A 26966-nucleotide genomic window follows, 5' to 3' on the forward strand; every position below is an offset into this window, starting at 1 on the left:
CACAAAGAGGAGAGTGAAACAGAGTTAATGCTTTGAATCCAGTATGACTCTTCTTTGGAACTGAGCTATTGAATGGTTCAATTAAGGGCCACCTTCTACCATGGTAAACCGTGACAGACTTCCAGTGGCTTCCAGTTGGGTGGGGAGGGTATGTTCCCTTACTAGGTCCTCCATGGCCCATGGAGGGGACCGAGGTGGCAATGGCCACTCCCTAAGTAAAGGCACTGCCGATGCCTCACAAACCCCCCCAAACCCAAATGCCGGGACTCTTTATAAAGTACCTACCTCTTTTTTGAGGGTCGCTCGATATTGAGGTGCCTTTGCACTGCTGATACAACCTCATCAATGGCCATCACAAGTGATGGTGTTGCTGCTGGCTTTCTGATTGGGCTGACAGCTATAAGGAGTGGGTAGGGGGCTCCGAAGGCCAAATGCCCCTCCGGGATTGTGTTGCCTGCTGAAGGGGCCAGCTGCCACTTTCACTCTTGGTGGTGGGACTACTGCTTTTGCTGAAAAATTCAATTCAACCCCCACCCACCCTTGTCTGTCCATTACACCAAAACCTTTCACATTTTAAAGAGCTGTAATAGATCACCAATCACCCTTCTCACTGCAAGAAGAAAGAAATGCAGCCAATCCATCACTCTTGATGGATGTAAGTCCACTGCTTTGCAAGTATTATTTTAAGTCTCTTTTGCACCCTCTCCAATGCCTCCATATCCTTTCTTGTAATCTGGTGACTAAACTGTACACAACTTCAAGAGTGGTCTAACCAAAGTTCAATGCAAGTTTAGCGCAACTTCTGTACTTTCTGACTCCATCCTTCTAGAAATGAACCCTGCTACTTGGCATAAAAACAGAAAATGCTGGAAAAACTCAGCAGGTCTGGCAGCATCTGTGGAGAGAGAAAGAGAGGGCGTGTTCTAACTGTCTCACTACGTAGGTTGATTAGCGTGGCGAGCTGGTAAGGTAGGGCGAGAGGAGAAAAACTGGGTTCGCGCTCAGTTTTTCACCCTCCCAATCGTACTGGCACTGCTTTGCCAGTGAAATCGACATCATTTAAATTTCATGAGTGAATCCCGGATGCTACTGTCTGGGCTCACTTGACCTTACCCACTCACCGGTCGAAGTCCTTTACTGGCGAAGATCATAGCTAGGCTCCATCAGTGGAGACAGATGTGGTGACCTCACCGGTGGGACCAGAGGCCATGCAGCCCCTGGGTGGTCGGTGGTCAGTGGCCCTTGGGCAGTGTGCTCATCGGGCATCCTGGCAATGCCAGATGCAGTGGCTGAGTGCGGAGCTCCACATTTTGCGGGGAAAGGAAGGAAGGAACTCTGCAGCGCTGGTGATGGCGGGGTGGGGAGGGAACTCTGCAAAGGGGGTGATCGGAGACGGAAGTGGGTCCTGATGTTGGAGGGGTGGGGGGCGGGGGGGTTAGGGGCAGAGAGACTGTCACAGGGAGCAATCAGCAGGGGCGGTCCTGATGTCCCTGGGGCATGAGGGGGTGGGGAGGAAGCAGGAGAGCTCCCAGTATGCTGGGAGATTGGGGGGCCTGCAGCGTAATTCTCGATTCATTCAGCTCTTAGAATGTTTTCATAAAATTCCGTCCAGAGAATTCCACCAAAAGTCTTATGCCGGAATTTTACCCCCTCACCTTCCCGAGGCTCGTAAGGTCCCGCCCGGGACCAATGGAGAATGCTGTTCGACGAGCCTCACCCGCCCCGATTCTGGGGCAGGCGAGGCGGTAAATTTCCAGCCTTCGACTTAGGGTGACGGTTAGTGGAAGGCAGTGCTTGGTGGCTACACAAAGAACATGTGCTTACATACCAAGGCCTCAGTGCCTACTAGGTTTGTGTTGCAGACAGGTACGCGGCTATTATTTAAGTTCTGCATGTCCATTGTTGGAAGAACTGTTACTGGGATAAGGTGTCTTTCAATGTGTGGTCTGGAATAGATTCAGATATTTTGTAGAGAGCTGTACTGCTCATAATGTGGCTGATGAGGAGCTTCTGGCACCATTCAAACAACATTCATAAAGTGTTGAACAAGCAATTAGTGACGATCCTCCTTGGGGCAGGTCATCATATTGGTGTTTAGGATTGATGTCACTCCACATTGACATATCCGATTACAAAAACTCAGAACCGGCTGGGAACAGAAAGAAAAGTCAGACAAGGTTTGCACCTGTCAACACAGAGCGAGAGAGAGGTGGAGAAAGAGGAAAACGGAAAGCGAGAGGGGGATAGTAAAGGGAAAAGAGACTGATAGGCAGAGGGGAAGAGGTGGAGAGAGAGGGAAAGAGAAGTAACAGTCCGAGAGGAATATATGTGATGCAGGGTCAGTGCGGTGAGCTGTGAACAGAGTTGCGAAGATGAGACACAGGTGGGTTATCTTTGGAGAAAAGGGTCTTTGGGCGGAATTTTTCCCCCAAATAAATGGCTAAGCATAACAGTGTGAATAATGGGATGATTCACGCTGGTTTCTCAGGCACGCTCCGCACCGCATCTTTCCCCACCCCCTCCCTGACATGGGCTGCCAACATCGGGGGCATGCCCAATGGGTCCGCATGCCTGATCCCCAACATGCCCCCTCCCCTCCCAAATCAGGAACCTCTTCATGATGCACCCCATCACAACCCCCTGTGTATCCCCCCTGTATAGTCTCTCCTGCATAGTCCCCCACATCATAGCACCAATTCAGGCCCCAATCCCTTGGCACTGCCCTAACACATTTGCAGTGCCCAACTGGCACTGCCAGGGTGTCCAACTGGCATGCAGGCATGCCTGGTGGACACCGCCAGGGTATCCGGTGGGCACACATCAGGTGGACACTGCCCGATGGGCACTGTTCGGCCATGCCCCAATCACATGGGGCTTCAATGATCTCCCAGCCACCCCAGCGTGGCCATCGCGCCAGGTCTCCACTAGTAGAGACCAAAGTGATTCTTGCCATTCTTGCATTGTGCCTGTAGGCCAGAGAATTCCTTGTGCTGGGAGACAAACAGACTGTGCATATTTAAATACTGCTTTCAATATGTTAACAGCCTCGCATCTCTGGTCTGCACCTTTGGAAAAGGGACTGGAATGACTGCAAACTGTTTGGCACTGGGTGCAAAGCCAATTTTTAGGCCGGGATCAGTGCGATCTGTACCAGGCGTGGCGAGGTGGGAAAATTGCGCCCATTGTCCAGTGACTGCCTATTCACAAGAGCTGGAGAGTTCCTCTGGTTCAATCAGCTCATTACGAGTATAATGGGACTGTAGACCATGTCATTCACATAGACTAATTGGCTGGATTCAGTACGAATTAAATGAGCCAGTCAGACGAGGCAAAGGTAAGAGCAAAATACTGCGGATGCTGGAATCTGACGAAGGGTCATCTGGACTCGAAACGCTGGCTCTATTCTCTCCCCACAGATGCTGCCAGACCTGCTGAGATTTTCCAGCATTTTCTGTTTTTGTTTGAGGCAAATGTAAGGTTAGCTTAAAAAAACATATGGAGGTATATTAGAACATAGAAAAAATACAGCACAAACAGGCCCTTCGGCCCACAAGTTGCGCCGGTCATGTCCCTACCTACCTAGGCTTATATATAGGCTTACCTATAATCTTCAATCCTATTAAGTTCCATGTACTCATCCAGAAGTCTCTTAAAAGACCCTATCGATTTTGCCTCCACCACCACTGACGGCAGCTGATTCCACTCACCCACCACCCTCTGAGTGAAAAACTTACCCCTGACATCTCCTCTGTACCTACTCCCCAGCACCTTAAACCTGTGTCCTCTCGTAGCAGCCATTTCAGCCCTGGGAAAAAGCCTCCGAGAATCCACCCGATCTATACCTCTCAACATCTTGTACACCTCTATCAGGTCACCTCTCATCCTTCGTCTCTCCAAGGAGAAAAGACCGAGCTCCCTCAACCTATCCTCATAAGGCATGCCAACCAATCCAGGCAACATCCTTGTAAATCTTCTCTGCACCCTTTCAATAATTTCCACATGCTTCCTGTAATGAGGCGACCAGAACTGAGCATAGTACTCTAAGTGGGGTCTGACGAGGGTCTTATAAAGCTGCATCATTATCTCCCGACTCCTAAACTCAATCCCTCGATTGATGAAGGCCAGCACACCATACGCCTTCTTAACCACCTCCTCTACCTACGAGGCCCATTTAAGAGTCCTATGGACCCGGACCCCAAGGTCCTTCTGATCCTCTACACTATTATACTCCTCCATCCCATTTGACCTGCCAAAATGGACAATTACACATTTATCCGGGTTGAAGTCCATCTGCCACTTCTCCGCCCAGTCTTGCATCCTATCTATGTCACGCTGCAGCTTCTGACATCCCTCCAAACTATCCACAACACCACCAATCTTCGTGTCATCGGCAAACTTACCAACCCATCCCTCCACTTCCTCATCCAGGTCATTTATGAAAATGACAAACAGCAAGGGTCCCAGAACAGATCCCTGGGGCACTCCACTGGTGACCGACCTCCATTCAGAAAAAGACCCATCTACAACCACTCTCTGCCTTCTGCAGGCAAGCCAGTTCTGGATCCACAAGGCAACTGCCCCTTGGATCCCATGCCCTCTCACTTTCTCGAGAAGTCTTGCATGGGGGACCTCATCGATATTGTTTAATCTTCTCAGACGAACCTTGATTGACTTGGATAATAAACTGCAAACTTTAAAACTGCTTTTTTTTCTCATATCAAAATAAATGTTGTTCAATATTTTTTTGTTTAAGATCTAATTTCTCAAGGATAATACCTTCTGCAATATGTAGCCATTGTCAATATTGCAAACAGAGAGAAATATCACATTTAGGATAGAACGCATTTGGTTCTTATTAAACGATCTGTAGATGCTGTCTTCTGTAAAAAGGGCTGATAGAAATTTTAGACTGATTACATTCTTGACCTTGCTGTACGTTCCTAGGCAACCAGATGAAAGTTTCGGAAGAGACAGTTCGGTAAATTTCCAGTGATGTCAGAAATGCAGACACACAAATTATAAGCCCAGTAATAATAGAAAACGTTTAACCCATTCATATGACATTGCGTTTTGTTCAAATTTTAATGGAGGTTTCAATACCCAAGTCTAATCTACTTTGTCTTAAATTTCAGAAAAGATGAAGGCAGAGCAAGGCGGTACTGAATGTGTTGGGCACGTTTGCTCATCTGACACATTTTATGAAGCCAAATCATTAAGTACTACACCCAAATTTTATGATTAGCCTCAGTTTCTGTGCTACTCATGGGCAGTCCTGTATTCCAGGATCAATGCATCCCTCTTAGAATGAAGTTTTGACAGTCTCAGCACACCTTCTGGCACTCAGTCAATGGAAATCCCTGAATTATGGTCCTAAAAATAACTGAAGCCTGAACTGACATCCTGCTAACTGGATATCATCAAATGTGTGCTTGAGGGTGGGGATAATAATTATTGGGTTGGGGGGGGGGGGGGGGGGGGGGGGGCGGCGGGGGATGGTGGGGGGGGGGGGGGGACAATTTACAGTAGTACCAATGCCTTTGTAAAATTATCACCACCAATTATCAATTTGATGTATGCCATTCCTGTGTTAGATCAGTTTCATTAGTCAAACAGTGTTGGTGATAAGAAGTATGACCCATTTGTTACACTGCTGTAGTGATCTCCTTTCTGACTAAGTGCACCAATTATAATTGCATTATGAATAGATAGTCAGCAAGTGAGCTTGAATAATGTTAATTTGGGGTTTTTGGTGTCTCATTGCTTCTGCGTCTTATGTCAGCTTGAATTGACATCTTCACTTTGAAGGTAAAAATTACTACTTTCCAGTTACTCCAGCTGACTTGGCCTGGTGCCCCATCGGCTACAGATGGCTTCATGGATATATTTGCATTTATCCATAAAGACTGTCTGATCATGCTTAATTTTACCTTTCAGTGCTAACCGTTCGCACATTGGTTAGTCATGCTGCTCTGAGATTTCTGAGCTTACCCTGTCTTGTCTGATGTGACAAGACATGCCAAAGATTGATAGGTCTCTTCCCATGGTTAACCTTTTGGGTTTTTTTTTTAAACCAAGTAAGTAGATAGAAAGGAACCAGACAGTGAGAGCTTGGAGGCAGAAATTTAATATCAAAATGCTCGTCCTGAAATTCTATTCCATTTTTCACATAATTGCGGTAACAAAAAAAAATATTATTCAGGCAGCAAAGTTGAGCAAAAATTCTTGATGCTATTTTGTAATGGCACGCTCGCTCCAGGATTCCTGATTTTATACTCAGCATGTTTTCAGGGGATGGATTTTCGTGTTTGGGGTGTGAAACACAAGTCTTGACTTGCAAAATGCAGACATGACTCATGACTGAATTTGCCCAGAATTTTCAACATCTCACGCAGGGTTCAGGTTCACAGGGCAGCTTGCGATGGAGTGTGAGAGGAACACGGGTGCCAAGGTTAGGAGGATCACCTTGGTTCTCAGAGACTGGATCCCAGCTCCCAATATTGTTTATATGCCCCCTAAACTTCACCCTTCCACCCACCCCATTGCCCCTCCATTGCCACTTCAGATCTCCCATGCCATCCCATGCTCCTCCCATGCCCCTCAGATTCCCCATGCTCCCTTCATGTCTTTTCAAATCCCCAACCCACACCATGCTCTCTCCCAGCCCCCTATGTATCCTCCATAGCCACTTATGCCGTCTGCAGTATGAAAAGTACTCAGGAACCATGTAATAGCAATGGGAATTATTTTAAATGTTAGTGTAAAAAAAACTGTAGCTATCTAGTAAAACTATCATTCAGACATCTTTAATTTATATGTACTTCGACAGGAAAAAAAAAGGTTTAATCTCTTAAGTGGCCATTAGGTTGTCTAAACAAAACAAAAATTAGTCATAAACTACATCAAAGGCAGATTAGGTCATTTCAAACTTTTTAACTATCAATTTTTCCCCTGAGCAGCTGTGTCAATAGATCACCTGCTGATATGAGCATTCCCGTAGCATTTGGAACTCAGCCAAACATTCATAATGGCCATAGCTGTCAGGACATTTGATTGCAGCTAAAAGACCCTGAAGTTGATTACAAAAAGATGATGATATATTTAATCTGAAAGCAGATAAGAAGGCAGTAGGAGCCTAGATTTTCTTACATTGTTCAGCAGCAGGGCCATTGTTTTCAGAGTAAAATAAATCTGGACATTTAAATCTCAGTCGGAAACACGACAGGAGTATTTTCCAGCATATTTTTCAACAGTTTTGAAAGCATTATGACAATTTCTCCATTGGGAAAAGTACAGTAATGCATGCCAACAGTGCTGGTCAATGTAATGGTCAAGCTACCTTTGATGAATCATTGCATTAACTATACATCAACAGTGCAATGCAGCATCTGATAGTAAAATCTGGCAATGTCAAAACACTTTATACTAAACTGTCAGAATGTACTCTCAGCAAGCCTCCACCAGTGGTCAACTTTCCAAGGAGGCACTCTCTTTGAGCTCCCAAAAATCATACCAGCACATGAAAATACTGTGTGGAAGGACATACAATTTCCTTGTGGTCCTCACCGTAGGGACCCCAATCTTCCTGATCTCTGAAAATGTCAAACTAAAATGACACCGGACTGGGGAGGCACAAGAAAGATTTCTCCTGCAAAAAAAGCCTACGTTCTGTGTTTTGCCAGGTGATTCCCATTTCCACGGGAAGGTGAAAACCTGGTCCAGGGTGTTAAGGCTAAAAATTGCAAAACAAGGCGCGACTGTTGTCAAGAACAGTTGAGAAAGGTGGAAGTGGAGATTCTGTGAGCCTCCAGCATATGACGAGTTTTAATAATGATCCCTGCAGCTGGGATTAATGTTTCACACTGACTCTCTTCTCGGTTTTGTTAACTACACAGTCTGGGACTTGCTTCTCTGCTTCTAAGTACAGAACCATCAGCAGTTTTCAATTCTCCCCTTCGCTCTCAGCACACCACACCTCCCCCGCACAGCTCAGAATGAGGGCTTTCCAGCAGCAGATAATGGATTCTTATGTCTTATAAACTAGTTTCATAAAGAAGGAGAAGGAGAAGAAACACAGAAAGAGGCAAATGGTCAGTCACGTGTCTCTTAAGGGGATCACCCGATCAAATATCATCGCCCCCCCCCCCCCCAATAGAACATAGAGGCAACACAGATCACAGGAAGATGTTAACGAGGAGTTGTGATTTAAAGTGCACTGCATCATTGTAACGATTTTAATCAGGCAATTGAGGTGGGCCTGTTATAATATGACCTCCCTGATTAAGGAGGCAAAGGAGTGTCAGTTCCTCTGGGACTCCTAGTGTAAATGCTAACTGAAAGCACTCTGTATGCTGTTGTCACTCTTGTAAATAAAAGGGATTTTGGTGAAGGGACTTCTGCCTCCGAAGACTTATTACACTTATATGTCATATTGCTCTCACTTTGGCTATGGAGGTGATGACCGCAGTTACCTTTTACAGCACATGGTTACCATATGCTGCCATTTTGGTTTGCTGTAATGTCAGCCAGTGTTGCATTCATTAGATGTCAGATGCACTTTACAGAAGAGGCAGTAGCACAATGGAACTATCACTGGACTAGCAATCCAGAGGCCCGCGGTAATGTTCTGGGGATCCGGTTTCGAATCCCACCATGGCAGATTGTGAAATTTGAATTCAATAAAAATCTGGAATTGTAAGTCTAACAATGAAACCATTGCTGATTGTTATAAAACACCATCTGGTTCAGTTTAAAGTTTATTTGGTAGTGTCACAAGTAGGCTTACATTAACACTGCAATGAAGTTACTGTGAAAATCCCCAGGTTGCCACACTCTGGTGCCTGTTCGGGTACACTGAGGGAGAATTTAGCATGGCAATGCACTTAACCAGCACTTCTTTCGGAGTGTGGGAGGAAACCGGAGCACCCGGAGGAAGCCCACTCAGACACGGGGAGAACTTGCAAACTCCACACAGACAGACACAAACCGGGAATTGAACCCAGGTCCCTGGCACTGTGAGGTCCCTGGGACTGTGCCACCCATTATGGTTCACTGATGTCCTTTAGGGAAGGAAATCTGTCATCCTTACCTGATCTGGCTTACATGTGACTCCAGACCCACAGCATTATGGTTGACTTTCAAATGCTCTGAAATGGAGGGCAGTTAGGGATGGGCAACAAATGTTGGCCCAGTCAGCGTTGCCCACATCCCATCAAAATGAATTTAAACAAAGAGGTGGCTTTATTTATCACCTTGGTGATAGCAGGAAGACAACAGTAAAATAGAGCCATGTAGTGCAGGCTGTTGGTTTTCCTGAGGTACAGGGTACATTCACCAGCACCCAAATCAAGCTGTGAGCTTCCACAGAAAACCCATCAACTTCCTCAATAAGAAGTGTTGTTGCACGTGTGAACTGTTGTAAAACCAATCATGGGATCTCCACATAGCCAGCTGATAGTTAACTCACCGAACAAAGCACACTTCCTCGCTCACATACTGCCAGCTGCTTCAACCGTCAGCCAGGACATGACTAAGTTCCACACACCCCAGCACATTGGCCCCTTTTTCATCCCACCAGCAAAGATTCAAGTGAGTTGACCCACAAAATACAGGCATAAATACTCTCCAGACATCCACCAGACACAACTCAAATCCACTGGAAGCAACTCACCATTGGGAATTTCTAGCCTTTTAAATTTAGAAAATGTTAAACTTTTAAAAATAGGTTTAGAACATTCTGGAAGGTGTAGAGCATGCTTCTGCTGGCGGCATCTGCAAAGTTAATAAGCTTTTTGTCTGTTAGAGCATTGAGCAGTTCACAAAAATCTTGTTTGTCGAGAAACCAATTGAACTACTCTGTGTTCAACGCTGGCATCTGCACATCATAACTTCAGAAGTGCGTGCTTTCCCTTTTACCTCCAGCTCATGCTTCCCAGACTGGAATGGAGAAACCAAAGTTTATCATAGATCAATGGTCCCTCTCTTATGGATTAGTACAACAGCTGGGCTACTAAATGCTGAATGTTAGGAGGCTGGTGGATATCTTATTTTTTCACATGTAAAGATTGCCTTGCAATTGAGTGTGCCCTCCAATTCCCACATATACAAGCCCACTGTATCTTACTTTCCACTAAGCCAGTGACGGGAATGATGGCCTGAAAATGCATGTCAAAGAATTATTGCCAAACTGACAAGTCTTACGAATAACTTACCCAACTAGGTACTACATAACAATAACTAAACTTATATTAGTATGTACCCAACAGCACAATTTAAGGCCACAACTCTGAGCCCTGAGTCCAGCAAAAATGCAATTTCGCCTCATGGGCAGCTTGGAGCAAGGACCGTACCACATTGACTGCTGGGAAGTCTAATATGGATAGTTTAAGTGGCTGACCTGTCCAGAGACATTAGCATGGAATGAACTTCGATGGGATAAGACAAGATGGAATCTCCTCAGAGCTGTGGCTCACCATTAAACAGAAAAACGTTGGATCTCAAACAATGACAAGACAGAGTACAGGAATGAGATAGAGAATCTGGTGAACTGGTGCGGCAACAATAATCTCTCCCTCAATGTCAACAAAATGAAGGAGATTGTCATCAACTTCAGAAGCGTAAAGGAGAACATGCCCTTGTCTACATCAACGGGGACGAAGTAGAACGGGTTGAGAGCTTTAAGTTGTTTGGGGTCCAGATCACCAACAACTTGTCCTGGTCCCCCCATGCTGACACTATAGTTAAGAAAGCCCACCAACGCCTCTACTTTCTCAGAAGACTGAGGGAATTTAGCATGTCAGCTGCAACTCTCACCAACTTTTACAGATGCACCATACAAAGCATTCTTGGTATGGCTCCTGCTCTGCCCAAGACCGCAAGGAACTACAAAAGGTCGAGAATGTGGCCCAATCCATCACGCAAACCAGCCTCCCATCCATTGACTCTGTCTATACTTCCCGCTGCCTCGGCAAAGCAGCCAGCATAATTAAGGACCCCACGCACCCTGGACATTCTCTCTTCCACCTTCTTACTTCGGGAAAAAGATAAAAAAGTCTGAGGTCACGTACCAACCGACTCAAGAACAGCTTCTTCCCTGCTGCTGTCAGACTTTTGAATGGATTTACCTTGCATTAAGTTGATCTTTCTCTCTACCCTAGCTATGACTGTAATAATACATTCTGCACTCTCTTGTTTCCTTCTCTATGAACGGTATGCTTTGTCTGTATAGCACGCAAGAAACAATACTTTTCACTGTATGCTAATACATATGACAATAATAAATCAAATAAAAATAAAAGAGACATGTGCTGACACACTTCACAATGGCACAGTGAGGTTATTGTTCCCTTTGAAGTTGAGATGTTGAATAGACTGCTGCAGGAAGTGCATAAAGGAATGAAGATCACTCTCCATGCAAACTACAATGCAGCTGCATCGAAAGATTTGCTGACTGGGCCATTTCAGTTATCCAGTTCCCTTATACAGGATTGCAATTGGTGTTTGCCAATATGAGGAGGAAGGTGAAATGAAGTATTTACCACTTTTGCTCCTATTTTTTTGTGGGTCCCTCAAGTATGGTAGAAAATTACGTGGATGATTTCCCCATCCCAGGCAAAGCATCACTTAAAGCATTGTACACAAATATTGGACATTTAACTGACAAACTTCCATTGTAACCCAACCAGTACAGCATACTTTCCTTGTTCGTGGAGGTGGCAGCTGAGGAATGATAAACTGATGTTCAGCCCACCAGCACTGCTGCTCTTCTGATGGAGAGGTTAGCCCTCATCTTTCAACAGCCATCCTCCCAGTGTTGCATCTTCTTCCAAAAATGAGGATACCACTGACTTTGGGTAACAGCACTGGTGTCTATAATAATGTTTCTGTGGTCAAATACCATCGACCATTAATTGAGTGCAAGCTCCTTCAACATGGGCGTCACTGGCTGGCCAGCATTTATTGCCCATCCTTAGTTGCCCTTGAAATTGAGTGGCTTGCTAGGCCATTTTGGAGGGCAGTTGAGAGTCAACCACATTGCTGTGGCTCTGGAGTCACATGTAGGCCAGACTAGGTAAGGACGTCAGATTTCCTTCCCTAAAGGACATTAGTGAACCAGATGGGTTTTTCCGACAATCGACAATGGTTGCATGGTCATCAGTAGATTCTTGATTCCAGATATTATTTTTATTGAATTCAAATTCCACCATCTGCCATGGTGCGATCCGAACCCGGGTCCTCAGACCATTAGCTGAGTTTCTGGATTAATAGCCTAGCGATAAGAACACTAGACCATCGCTTCCCCAAGATTGGAAGATTGGAAACCTTTGTGAGAGAGAGAGAGAAAATGAGTTTCACTGAGATTGACTCACAGTGAGACTGTAGTCTGGGTTGTGGAGAAATCCATGGAATTTCTTTTGGTAGCATCTGTCATTTACTGTGCAGTGTGGTGTATCTGACCACAGTTTGCCTGTTAATTCACATTTACCTCATTCAGAGTAAGTACAAGATAGATATTTAAAATTGTTTTAGTTTCTGAGCTTGTATGGTAAAATTTATTTTTGTTTGTTTAAAGCCAATGAACCTTGTGGCTTTCTTCACAAAGCAAGTGTCTTAAATTTCAAACTTTCTCTATTTCAAACAAAATGGAATTGGTCTATTACCAGATCTCACTAATAACTTGGGGTCTGGCCAAGGATCTAAATAATCTCTCTCCCTCATCTAAATCATGCACCGTGTTTAGAACTTCCAAATGAATACCCAATCCAGCACATTATACAGTGATATCTAAACGGCAGCAGCAACAAAGAAGAATGAAAGAAAGAACTGGGGACAAAATCCAAAATGATGGACCCAGCACAACAATCTATAGAGCAAAATCTAATTGAAAGAACCTACAATTTTCTTCCTTGAAGAAACCTACTCAAAGCAGGCATTGTCCCAGGAGTAGCAACCTTATACAAGGTACCTCAGCAGAAGTTAGGAAATTCAATTCAAAACCTGATGTTAAACAATTAGACTATTTAAATGAGGTCCATGCTATATTAGCAAACCATTCCCCACCATGATCACCTCCCTGGCCTAAAACTGTGAATCAGGTTAGCAATCTTGCCTACCCAATTTTAAGATCAATGCACAGACAGAGAAATATTCTGTAAACTCGGAAGGAAGCAGTGGCATACTGGTATTCTCACTGGACGAGTAACCCAGAGACCAGGGGACCCAAATTTGAAGCCCACCATGGCAAACGGTGAAATTTGATTCCAATAAATACTGGAATTAAAAGTCTAATGATGACCATGAAACCACTGTCGATTGTCGTAAAAACCCATCTGGTTCACTCATGTCCTTTTAGGGAAGGAACTCTGCTATCCTTACCTGGTCTGGCCTACATATAAATCCAGACCTTCAGCAATGTGGTTGACTCTTAAACATCCTCTTAAATGTCCTCTGAAATGGCCACGAAAGCCACTCAGTTCAAGGGAAATCAAGGATGGATAATAAATGTTGGCCAAGCTAGTGACATCCACATCCGATAAATGAATTTTAAAAAACCCTAGAAGCTCACATAATTGGCCCCCGAAATTCACGGCTCTATAACCATGGCTCAGTTTGATCAGAGGTCATCACTCCAACCTCACAGGCAGGTAAGGTTTCCCCAGTTTGATGGGAAATTATTCACTGAAATACGAGAGCTCGTCAGTTTAGGAAAATTGCAGCGGTATAGGTCACTTTTATTTACCTGTGAGCTGTGATGTTTAATCGGTCAATTTAGAGTCGGGAGCAGGAAGACAAACTGCAGGGAGTTGATGATACCACGATGGTAAAAGATCTTGTCTGTACACATTTATAAATAAGACATTTATGAAGCTGATGCACCAAGTGTACAATTCACCCTGCTATAGGAAGGATGTTATTAAACTGGAAAGGGTGCAAAAGAAATTTACAAGGATGTTTACTGGGACTGGATGGTTTGAATCAGAGGGAGAGGCTGGATAGGCTAGGACTTTTCCTCCTGGAGCAAAGATGACCTTATAGAGGTTTATAAAATCACGGAGGGCGTAGATAAGGTGAATAGCCAAGGTCTTTTCCCCAGGGTAGATGAATCCAAAGCCAGAGGACATAGGTTTAAGGTGAGAAGGGAAAGATTTAAAAGGGACCTGAGGAGAAACTTTTTCACACAAAGGGTGGTGCGTATATGGAATGAGCTGCCAGAGGAGGTGGTAGAAGTGGGTACAATTAGAACATTTAAAAGACAGGTAACATGGGGGATGGGAAAGGTTTAGAGGGATATGGGCCAAATGCAGGCGAATGGGCTCAGTTCAGTTTAGGAAACCTGGTTGGCATGGACATGTTGGGCTGAAGGGCCTGTTCTGCTACTATATATCTCTATGACTCTAAATCCTTCCCCATTGCCTTGCGCCATGAAGCGGGAAATTAAAATGATATTCTTTATTCTGGGCGAGTTTCATTCTCGTCAAGAATGTCAATGAAGTGGAATGGGAGCACTTCCACTTTTAGAATTCAGTGCCAGCAACAAGCACTGTCAGGGATAGGTGTATCACTTCCTGGCTGCAGAATAAAGCTGCTTCTCGTCACCAATTCAGCAAAATGACCTGAAAGCGGGTACACAGTGGGGCTAGTGGATTCCAGGGGCAGAAGGTTTGAAGGAGGCGAGGCCTGCCGTTCAGGTAATTGAGAGAGGGTGCCTCCATCTTGAACAGCTCTCCCTCCAACTTTTATGAGTTTTACTTTTAAAACTCTTTTAAAACTAAAAAGGTAGGGCAGTACCGTGGCACAGTGGTTAGCGCTGCTGCCTCACAGCGCCAGGGTCCCAGGTTCAATTCCAGCCTCGGGTCACTGTCTGTGTGGAGTTTGCACATTCTCCCCATGTCTGCGTGGGTTTCCTCCGGGTGCTCTGGTTTCCTCTCCAGTCCAAAGATGTGCAGGTTAGGTTGATTGGCCATGATAAATTACCCCTTAGTGTCAGGGGGATTAGAGGGTAAATGCGTAGGGTTATGGGAATGGGGCCTGGGTGGGATTGTGGTCGGTACAGACTTGATGGGTTGAATGGCCTCCTTCTGTACTGGAGGGATTTTATGGATTCGATGGAAAAATGTACTGTTGGGCCCCCATTGGTGGAGGGGGAACACTCCACAGAGTAGTGTGAGGGCACAAATGGTCAACAGGTGGGAAGGCCTAAATGCCAACCAGGAACACTGATACCCCAGTGTCCCTCTGGCAAGCTGCCTCCGGGCTGCTGGCCTGTTCTTAGTGCCTCGGGGCCTCTGGGTTAATAAACTCAGTAGCCTACTTTAATTGGCTACTTGCCACTGCAGGGTGGGTAATCCTGCTGATCCTGTTCCCACCTCTGAGAAAATGATTCTGGGGTGGCAGCAAATTGGCACTCAGCCTGGTGGAGGAGATCGTCGCAAACATTTAGCCCCGTGTATGGGGAGATGCAAAGGTTATAAATGGAGGAGACTAGCAATATATTTATATCTTCATAGATTTGTCCACGATTAGAAAGGAAAAGAGACAAGGCTAGAATTTTACACTCCTTCACCAGTGTGTTTTTAAGGGGGGTGGGGGGGCGGAGGGGGGATGGAATTGAAAGGACAAGATTCGCACCAGGTTCCCGCCCACACAGCGATTTTACGCTGGGGCAGGCAAGGTCTTGGACAAGTGCCTCCATCAATATCAACTTCAACCGTCAAAATATACTTTCAAATCTTACATTCACTAAAAAAAAATCAAAGAGTTACATACCATTATGAGGGGTATGGTGGACAGGAAACAGCTGTTCCCCTCAGTTGAAGTTTCAATAACAAGGGGGCATAATTTTAAGGTGAGGAGCAGGAGGTTTAGAGGGAATTTGAGGAAAGATTATTTCACTCAGAGGGTGGAGGGAGTCTGGAATGCACTGCTTAGGAAGGTAGGAGGCAGGAAACTTCACAACCTTTTCAAAATACATGGATGAGCACTTGAAATGTCAGGGGTAAGTTTTTCACTCAGAGGGTGGTGGGTGAGTGGAATTGGCTGCCGTCAGTGGTGGTGGAGGCAAACTCGATAGGGTCTTTTAAGAGACTTCAGGATGAGTACATGGGACTTAAAAGGATTGAGAGTTATAGGTAAGCCTATATATAAGCCTAGGTAGGTAGGGACATGACCGGTGCAACTTGTGGGCCGAAGGGCCTGTTTGTGCTGTATTTTTTCTATGTTCTATGTTCTATAACATTCAAGGCTATGGGTTGAGTGTCATAGAGTCATGGAGGTTTACAGCATGGAAACGGGCCCTTCAGCCCAACTTGTCTATGCCATGCTGGAAAGTGGGATTAATGCAGATTTAATGCAGTTTTGTTGATGCAGACTCGATGGGCCGAAGGGCCTCTTCTTACTGTACTGTGTGAACCTCTGACGCTATCAGTCAAGAGTCTGGTTTCATTCAAGAGTGGAGCACCAATGTAACTGAGCCGTGATTGAAGAAATAGTAGCACACACCTTCAGAAAAATCACAGGGGACTTAATAGAATAAGGAATGGTAGTGGCAATTTCATGGGGAACTTTTTTTTCCCGTAATGTCAGTGTAAATATTTCCCACATACTGAGGTGCTCTTTCTGACCCCAGACACTGCAAGGGAAGTGTCCACCCACATGAGCACACCATCACCTCAGCCCCCAGGAAAAGCACAGATTATCAGCAGGGATGGGCAAATTCACACAGTGAGGCTCCCCTCATCTCTAAACACAGTTGTCAAGTCCAACGCTGACAGGTACACATTTTCAAAGCAACACTGAAAAATGACCAGAAATGAAAACTGAAGCTTTTCTGTGTGGCGCTTGACATTTATTCTAAGCTTCTTATTGTTTTGCATGCTAAATATGGTCTGATTACTATATCTAATTGCATTGGTCCCTCCTTACAGTATCAAATTAGGACCGATTAGAGAACTTCAGGATAAAGGACACTCCAATGTCGTATCAGCAAAAACATATTTGCCTGCTGATGTCTACACAGTAGCTACAAGCAGTATGACACTACCTCCATCTCACTGTGAAGAATACTACATCTACAGGAGCAACAGAAATAGTCTATCTCGGTAGTCAACAACATCCCTGAATTTCAAACACCATTTGAACTAGCATTTAAGCATATCTTAATCAGAAGTTTAAAAAAAACACGTTGAGGCTAATGAGCAAGAAGAATTTATCATGGAGAACGTTACCCATAAATAACATAGAAAATTATTTTAGTTTTTGAAATAGGCTCAACTTTTTGCAAGCCTTTGTTTTCTTTGTTCATTCGTGGGACATGGAAATCGCTGACTGGCCAGCATTTATTGCCCATCCCTAGTTGCTCGAGGGCAGTTGAGAATCCAACCACATTGCTGTGACTCTGGAGTCACATGTAGGTCAGACCAGGTAAGGACGGCATGTTGCCTCCCCTAAAGGACAGTAGTGAACCAGATGGGCTTTTCCGACAATCGACAATGGATTCATGGTCATCAGTAGATTCTTAATTCCAGATATTTTTATTGAATTCAAATTCCACCACTGATCGTGGCAGGATTTGAACCTGGGTCTCCAGCACATTAGCTGAGTTTCTGGATTAATAGTCGAGCGATAATGCCACTAGGCCTTCCCCTCCCTAAACACACATGAGGTAAACGGAGGTGTAATGTGTTACTGGCAGGCACCATTGTGAGGTCACGCGATTCCCATGGTGCTTTGCAAACACATTGACTGAAGACATTGCTTTCATGGTTTCAGACTTTGTTTGGAAAACATTGCTGATGGCACAGTTAATCTCTGCTTGGGTGCAAGCTAACAGTAATGTGGAACTAACCTTCCATTAGTTATTGCAATTGACCTAAGGAGTTAATGTAACAGAGGTATGAGTTCACTTCACATCATGGAAACTCCTTTGCAACATGCAACATTAAATATGAACCCAGGAGTCCCTGGGTTAAGCTGTCATTTGATCCGACTAACAACTAATAACAATAGAAAACACTAACAGCTTGCCACGACACTGTGACATGGAGTGCCAAGCTGTGACAGAATTGTTTCCAACTTTGGGAACTGATGTGTCTTCCACCAGAAAACATGCCTCTGGACAACTGATGAAAGAGTTGCTTTTACACAAATGATGTTGGAAGCTAAAGCTGTCTCTCCCCTCTAGTCTACAACAACTGGTGTAGCGATGAACAGCTCCTTCACAAGTTTGAGAAGAAAGAATAAAACAGGCAGTTGGGGTACATCAATAAGCGATTTGACCAAGTAACAAGACATGCAGAAGCAGCCATGATTCCACAAGCACTGAGTTCATGGGCAATGCTGAAACACTGGGTGCTCCAAAGGATAGGAGTTTGCCCACACACTGTAAGGTCAGCTTGCAGAACAAACACAGCTCTTCCACTGTGAAAAATAACTTGAACATCTGACAGAAATGCTCAGAAGTGTCACTAAGTCCAGAAGGATAGAAATTAAGGAAGAGTAAAAAGTGTTTATTTGAAATTCCACATTAATGTGGACAAGGCTCCACCTTGCCAGAACCACTGTCCCTGTCATGCCACCCATGTCACAATGTGGGAGCAACTATTTTCATAAGAAAGGGAATAGAAATGACCCTGGTAATTATAGACCGGTTAGTCTTACTTCGGTGGTTGGCAAATTGATGGAAAAGGTCCTTAGGGATGGGATTTACGACCATTTAGAAAGATGCAGATTAATCCGGGATAGTCAGCACGGATTCGTGAAGGGCAAGTCGTGCCTCACAAATTTGATTGAATTTTTTGAGGAGATAACTAAGTGTGTTTATGAAGGTAGGGCAGTTGATGTCACATACATGGATGTTAGTAAGGCGTTTGATAAGGTCCCCCATTGTCGGCTTATGATGAAAGTGAGGAGGTGTGGGATAGAGGGAAAGTTGGCCGATTGGATAGGTAACTGGCTGTCTGATCGAAGACAGAGGGTGGTGGTGGATGGAAAATTTTCGGATTGGAGGCAGGTTGCTAGCGGAGTGCCACAGGGATCAGTGCTTGGTCCTCTGCTCTTTGCGATATTTATTAATGACTTAGAGGAGGGGGCTGAAGGGTGGATCAGTAAATTTGCTGATGACACCAAGATTGGTGGAGTAGTGGATGAGGTGGAGGGCTGTTGTAGGCTGCAAAGAGACATAGATAGGATGCAAAGCTGGGCTGAAAAATGGCAAATGGAGTTTAACCCTGATAAATGTGAGGTGATTCATTTTGGTAGGACTAATTTAAATGTGGATTACAGGGTCAAAGGTAGGGTTCTGAAGACTGTGGAGGAACAGAGAGATCTTGGGGTCCATATCCACAGATCTCTAAAGGTTGCCACTCAAGTGGATAGAGCTGTGAAGAAGGCCTATAGTGTGTTAGCCTTTATTAACAGGGGGTTGGAGTTTAAGAGCCGTGGGGTTATGCTGCAACTGTACAGGACCTTGGTGAGACCACATTTGGAATATTGTGTGCAGTTCTGGTCACCTCACTATAAGAAGGATGTGGAAGCGCTGGAAAGAGTGCAGAGGAGATTTACCAGGATGCTGCCTGGTTTGGAGGGTAGGTCTTATGAGGAAAGGTTGAGGGAGCTGGGGCTGTTCTCTCTGGAGTGGAGGAGGCTGAGGGAAGACTTAATAGAGGTTTATAAAATGATGAAGGGGATAGATAGAGTGAACGTTCAAAGACTATTTCCTCGGGTGGATGGAGCTATTACAAGGGGGCATAACTATAGGGTTCATGGTGGGAGATATAGGAAGGATATCAGAGGTAGGTTCTTTACGCAGAGGGTGGTTGGGGTGTGGAATGGACTGCCTGCAGTGATAGTGGAGTCAGACACTTTAGGAACATTTAAGCGGTTATTGGATAGGCACAAGGAGCACACCAGGATGATAGGGAGTGGGATAGCTTGATCTTGGTTTCAGATAAAGCTCGGCACAACTTCGCGGGCCGAAGGGCCTGTTCTGTGCTGTACTGTTCTATGAACATTTAAGAAGCTATTGGATAGGCACATGGAGTACTTCGGGATGATAGGGAGGAAATAGCTTGATCTGGGTTTCAGACAAAGCTTGGCACAACATCGTGGGCCGAAGGGCCTGTTCTGTGCTGTACTGTTCTATGTTCTATAACATCATGGTGTACAGGGAGGGTGACATGGTCTGAAACCTGGGGCAGAGGACTTCTGACAGCTCAGTGAACGCTGCCCGGTTTTTGACTGTGCCTGCGATCCCACTTTTGTGTATTCTTTCACGGGATGTGGGCGTTGCTGGCTGGGCCAGCATTTGTTGCCCATCACCAATTGCCCTCGAGAAGGTAGTGGTGAGCTGCCTTCTTGAACCACGGTTGTGGCATGCGTGGATGTTGAAGGTGGTGGATGGGGTGCCAATCAGGTAAACTGCTGTGTCCTGGATGGTGTCAAGCTTATTGAGTGTTATGGGAGCTGCACCTATCCAGGCAAGTGGAGATTATTCCATCACACTCCTGACTTGTACCTTGTAGATGGTGAACAGACTTAGGTAAGTCAGGAGATTAGTTACTCTATGCAGAGTTCCCAGCCTCTGACCTGCTCTTGTAACTACAGTATTTATATGGCTGGTCTAGTTCAGTTTCTGGTCAATGGTAACCTCCAGGATGTTGATGCTGGGGAGTTCAGTGATGGTAATGCCATTTAATATAAAGAAGAAATGGTTGGATTCTCTCTTGTTGGAGGTGGTCATTGCCTGACACTTGTGTGGTGTGAATGTTACATTCCACTTATCAGCCCAAACCTGAATATGCAGGTCTTGCTGCATATGGACAAAGACTGCTTCAGTATCTGAGGAGTCTTAAAAGGTGCTGAACACTGTGCAATCTTCAGCAAACATCCCTACATCTGACATCGTGATGGTGAGAAGGGCACTGGTGAAGCAACTGAAGGTGGCTGGGCCTAGGACACTACCGGAGGAACTCTGGCAGTGATGTTCTGGAGCTGAGATGAATGACCTCCAAGAACTACAGCCATCTTCCTTTGTGCCAGGTATGATTCCGACCAGCAGACAGTTTTCCCCCTTGTTTCCATTGACTCCAGTTCTGGTAGGGCTTCTTGGTGCCACACTCAGTCAGGAGCGGAATAGCTCTGGCAGAACCCAGACCAAGCATCAGTGAGCAGGTTATTTCTGTGTAAGTGCTGCTTCATAGCACTGTCGACAACGCTTTCCATCACTTTGCTGGTGATTGAGAGTAGATTGATGGGGCAGTAATTGGCTGGGTTGGATTTGTCCTACTTTTTGTGAACAGGACATACCTCGACGGTTTTCCACATTGCCGAATAGATGCTGTAGCAGTGTTGTAGCTATACAGAAACAGCTTGGCAAGGGGAACGCAAATTCTGGGGCACAGATCTTCAGTCTTATTGCTGGAATGTTGTCAGGGCCCATAGCCTTTGCAGCATCCATTTAAGGCCATTAAGGTAAGGAAGGGTAGAATAAATGCAGCTGCCCAGACCAGAGCTCTGAAATATATCTATATATTTTTGCTGCTGGCTTTGCTTTCAGTACCCATTTTAAACTAAGACAATGTCAGATTTTGTGGAAGTCATGATATAATTTTTACACAGGCTCCCAGTCATATAGCACATCAGGTGCATTGTTGGTCTCAGCACCTGATACCAAGAGCTACCAGCATCAAATATTTATCAGTGTGGACACACTGTTTAAGTAATTTAAATAAAAAACAGCCTGTCTCAGTAACTTTTTATTAAAAAACAGAATTTGTTTTGGATAGTGTGCGTGTGATGTAGATCAGCTATGATGAAGTTGGCAGGGATTTCAGTTACTTTATACTGTTGTATAAATGTTCCAATTTAAAAAGTCATATAATTGCTTCAAACTTTATAATCTTTGCAAGTCATTCTTCATTAGATTTGCACATAGAAATGTAAGACTAAATGCAGTCTTTAAGTGAAGAATGGTTGGAGGGCAGTGCATATCTGAACCCGAATATGCAGAAATAATTCAAGTCTCCCTTTTGAACTAATACATTTTGTCTTAATTTTGCATTTCTTTCATGCATTCCTGCACTGATAGCTGCAGAACCTCCACTGGGGAAGGAAGAAATTACCGAATTACATGCTGGGCAGTTTCTATTATGAATATAAAAATAGGAATACATAATGGGAAAAGTCGACTGGAAGTTTTCACATAATTAAGTTTTTTTAATAGAATAATGGTGATACATTGATTGAAATTAAATTCTCAGGAGTATTAGACTTGCTGGAGCCTAAGGCATTAATCCACTGAAGATGAAAACAACAACAAACCCGAGAATAGGCAAACGTTCATGTTTTGATAGAGCATTGCTGTTTGCAGTACAAACAAAGGTGGCAGCTGCCAATGCCGACACTCATCTGTGCTTGGCTTAAATGTCATTTTCGTCAAACCACAGTAATTTAATCTCATTATGTCCCATTGCAGGGAGGAAGGTAGCGACTGAGAGAAAACGTCTTTCTCTTGCATTTGATGCATTGCCAACCCACCTCTGAGCAACACAGGTGCTCCATTATGGCTGCAAAATTAATTTAAGATTTATGGCTCACGTAATGTAACACTCTGAAGATGTGCAGGTTAGGTGGATTGGCCATGCAAAATTGCCCCTTAGTGTCAAGGGGATTAGCAGGGTAAATACGTGGGGTTACGGGGATAGGGTGGGATTGTTGTCGGTGTGGCTCGATGGCCTCCTTCTGCACTGTAGGGTTTCTATGATTCAATGTAGAGTTGCTATTAGGAACATGCTGCAAAAGGACATAAGCTTGATAACACATTGTTTCACGTAAAATCAAAACACAATGCCGATGGCGGCATCTAAATCAACCTTTGAAGCCTTGATCATTCAAAAATAGGTGTCAGCTTACATACAGTATGAAAACGAACCACAGGTGTAGGTGGGTATGGTCTCCATTTTGAAATGCTATCAGCATTTGATGCAAATATTGGGCATGTCTTCAACTCCTGTGCATCCTTGCCACACAGCTTGCATGATCCCCTGCGCTCAGTTATAAGATATTGATAAGTAAAGCGTGCATTCGCGGGATGGAAAATTGAGGCCGACTACTAATTTGAGCATGGAATGTTGTGGCCAAAATGGCAGGGAGGAAGTTAACTATCTGCGGAACGTGCAAGAACCTGAATTTTGGGGCTGGAGAAATGCGGTCACCTTATACACTGGGTTGACTCATACGCCACAATTTACAGCATCTGCACACTGACAACACCCTTTTGCAGTGTTTCAAGGGTATTGGATGTCAATTATTATCGCTAACAGTTCTGATAATTAGCACTTTTGCATCTAATGGGTTTCAAATGTAAGTAGATTACAGGTGAAAGTGATAATGACATTTCACAGCTGCTGGAAGATTAAGACATAATTAATTTTGCTGACATTTTTCTGTTATTTCTTTTATCAGCACAAAGATTGCCCCCCACGTATTTTGTAGATGTTATGGCTCCTACAATAAGGCAACGTTACCTGCTCTTGTGAAATTTTCTGCACTGTGAACTGTTCTTATAGAATGGTTATGTGAGGGATGGTACATGAGCTTGCTTCTTTTTATTAAAAAGTGTCAGATGTTCATCGGTTAATCCCTTGATGCACTGTTTTTCCTGGGAATTGACAGAAGTAGGAGGTTGAAGCTACAGCCTTTGCTACTCAACATCCAGCCCAATTGTGGCAAACATGCCGGATTAATCATCCCAATATATCCTCCTTATTTAAATCTGTTTCAGCAAAGGGTAACAATTTTTTGTTGTTAACTTTTCTTTATAATCTATAAATTCTTGATTAGCTCATGTCAATACTTTGAAATGATTTCTGGGACATTTGACTTTGAAATTCATCATTGTGCTGTAACTGTGGAAAAAAATACATAATCCCCTTTTCAATTTCTGCACAAAATCTATGATTTATAAAGTTAGTTGTGTTACTACTTAGCTATATTTTCTCAAAATTCCCCTCCAAACCTCAGATGTGCATTATGTTCTCCGACAGGTAAAGGTCATTCGAGATTTTTCTAACATTGCTCACAGTGTTTGATAGAATTTGTTCTTTTACTCAACACATGTTGATTGCACACCAGTAATATGCCCCAACATCTGGAACTATGTCTAATACAACTGCATCAAATGTTATGTCCTAGCTTGTGACACTCTGGTACAGTGGTTAGCATTGCTGGCTCACTGCTGGCCTTGGGTGGCCATCTGTGTGGAGTTTGCATGTTCTCCCCATGCCTGCGTGGGTTTCCTCTCACAGTTCAAAGATGTGCAGGTTAGGTTAATTGGCCATGCTAAATTGCCCCTTAGTGTCAGGGTAAATACGTGGGGTTACGGGGATGGGACCTGGGTGGGATTGTTGTCAGTGCAGTCTTGATAGGCTGAATGGTCCCCTTCTGCACTGTAGGGATTCTAATGATTCTAAAAGTGTTATGTCCTAACTTGTGACAAGCTAAAAATGATGATTCGCAAGATGGTAAGACAGGCACAGAAGTAGGCCATTTGACCCATCGCATCCACTCTGCCATTCAATGAGATCATGACTGATCTGCTGAGATAACCCTCAACTCAACTTTCCAGCATTACCCCCATCATCCTTGACTGTGGCACATGGCACAGTGGTTAGCACTGCTGCCTCACAGCATCCGGGTCCCAGATTCAATTCCGGCGTTAGGTGACTGTCTATGTGGAGTTTGCATGTTCTCCCAGTGTGTGTGTGTGTGTGTGTGTGTTTCCTCTGGGTGCTCTGGTTTCCTCTCATAGTCCAAAGATGTGCTAGTTAGGTGGATTATTGCCCCTTAGTGTCCCAGGATGTGTGAGTTAGGGGGATTAGCGGATAAATACGTGGGGTTACAGGGGCCAGGGTAGGATGCTCTGCTGAAGAGTCAGTGTAGACCCAATGGGCTGAATGGTCTCCTTCTGCACTGTAAGGATCCTATGATTCCTTTTAGATCTTTAAATATCAAAGTTGCTGTACAACCACATGTGTATTTGTGAATCATAAGGTATCTCACCCTTAATTATCAAATTATCAGTTTATCACAGTGAAAAGAGTGAATCTCAACAATGTATTCAACAATATCTAACTTTAAACCAGCTTCATTATAAAACCCCAAGCTATTCCTCCACACTGTCAGGAGTGCATTAAATCCTGTCAGCAATAACAACATTAAACAATTATAGCACCAGCTCCCAAACTCAAATAACTTTGTGCATCGTACACAGAAGCAACTGTACCCAGCACCAGCAACATCTACAAACATTACTGTGAGTTGCATAAATGCACCACAGGAATGTGATAAAGAGTGGACTGCATCCCACTTCTTTCTACAAGACACTCTTCTGTAAACAGCTCAGGCATATCTCAAATCTACCCTATCTCAAATTCCAACCTAAACCACAGCTATGATACCTTTAATATGGAGATGTCGGTGTTGGACTGGGGTGGGCACAGTAAGAAGTCTCACAACACCAGGTTAAAGTCCAACAGGTTTATTTGGTATCACAGGTTTTTGGAGTGCTACTCCTTCATCAGGTGAGATTCACCTGATGAAAGAGCAGCGCTCCGAAAGCTTGTGATACCAAATAAACCTGTTGGACTTTAACCTGGTGTTGTGAGACTTCTTACTGTGATACCTTTAGTTAGGCCTTTGGCCACATGGTGAGGTGAAAGAAAAAAAAGCAAGGCCAGACAGACAAGAAGGAAAAGAAGGAAGGAAGGAGAGAGGGGGAAAAGATTTACACCTACGTAGTCCCTTTCATGAATACGGAATCCCCCAAAGCTTTGCGTGGAGTTACAGGGTAAGACGGGGTGATGGGCCTGGTAAGATGTTCTGTTGGTGGGTCGGTGCATACCTGATGGGCCAAATGGCCTCCTTCTGCACTGTGGGAATCTATGATTCTATGAAATACTTTTGAAGTTTTGAGACTGTTGCAACATCAGAAATACGGCAGCTAGTCGGCACAGAGCAAGAATGCAGAAAAAGCAACAAAATAATTGACCTGATTATCTGAAGAAAGGTCACTGACCTGAAACTCCAACTCTGTTTCTCACTTTACAAATGCTGCCTGACCTGCTGAGTATTTCCAGCATTTTCTGTTTTTATTTCAGATTTTCAGCACCTACCATCTTTTGATCTTGGACCAGATAAGGTAGAGGGATAAATGTTGGCCAAAACATCACGAGAACACGCTTGCTCTTCTTCTTTGAGATGGGATGCCATGGGATCAGTGGCATCCACCCAAGAGGGCAGAGAGTCACCAGTTTAGTGCCTCAACCTGAGAGGAAAAGAAGGAAGGAAGGAGAGAGGGGGAAAAGATTTACACCTACGTAGTCCCTTCCATGAATACGGAATCCCCCAAAGCTCTGTGTGGAGTTACAGGGTAAGACAGGGTGATGGGCCTGGTAAGATGTTCTGTTGGTGGGTTGGTGCATACCTGATGGGCCGAATGGCCTCCTTCTGCACTCCCTACAACACAGCACTTGCTTAATATTGTGCAGAAGTACCAACTTGCATTTTGTGTACAAGTCTCTGGAGTTGGGTTTGACTCACAACCATCCGACTCAGGGCTGGAATGACGCTACTGAGTCAAGGCCAACAACTAAAACCAACAAATCAGAAGCTAAAAATGGCAATTTGCATGATCATAAGACATAGATGCAAAAGTAGGCCATTTGATGGATTGATCTGATGTGATAATTCTCAATTCCACCTTCCTGCTTTATCCCCGTAACCCTTGATTTCCTGACTGATTATATGACCATAAAATGTGGTGACAATAAGTCTTGCTGCTCTATGATTGTAGCTTCAAAACCAAATTGAGGAAGATCAACAAGTGTTTTGTGCACTCCAAGCAACAAATATGTGGGCACCATTCTTTGTCTGAAATCCTGTCAAAGTGCCATCTGCCTGTATGATTTATTGGGTAC

At 44.4% G+C, this 26966-nt stretch overlaps 1 protein-coding gene across 5 annotated transcripts in view; it reads right to left on the bottom strand.

Moving 5' to 3' along the window:
* Positions 1–26966, bottom strand: part of anks1b (ankyrin repeat and sterile alpha motif domain containing 1B) — a 591188-nt gene that overhangs the window by 122568 nt on the left and 441654 nt on the right. The window lies entirely within an intron of this gene.

Source organism: Mustelus asterias, chromosome 19 (genome assembly GCF_964213995.1).
Source record: "Mustelus asterias chromosome 19, sMusAst1.hap1.1, whole genome shotgun sequence".
Lineage (NCBI taxonomy): Eukaryota > Metazoa > Chordata > Chondrichthyes > Carcharhiniformes > Triakidae > Mustelus > Mustelus asterias.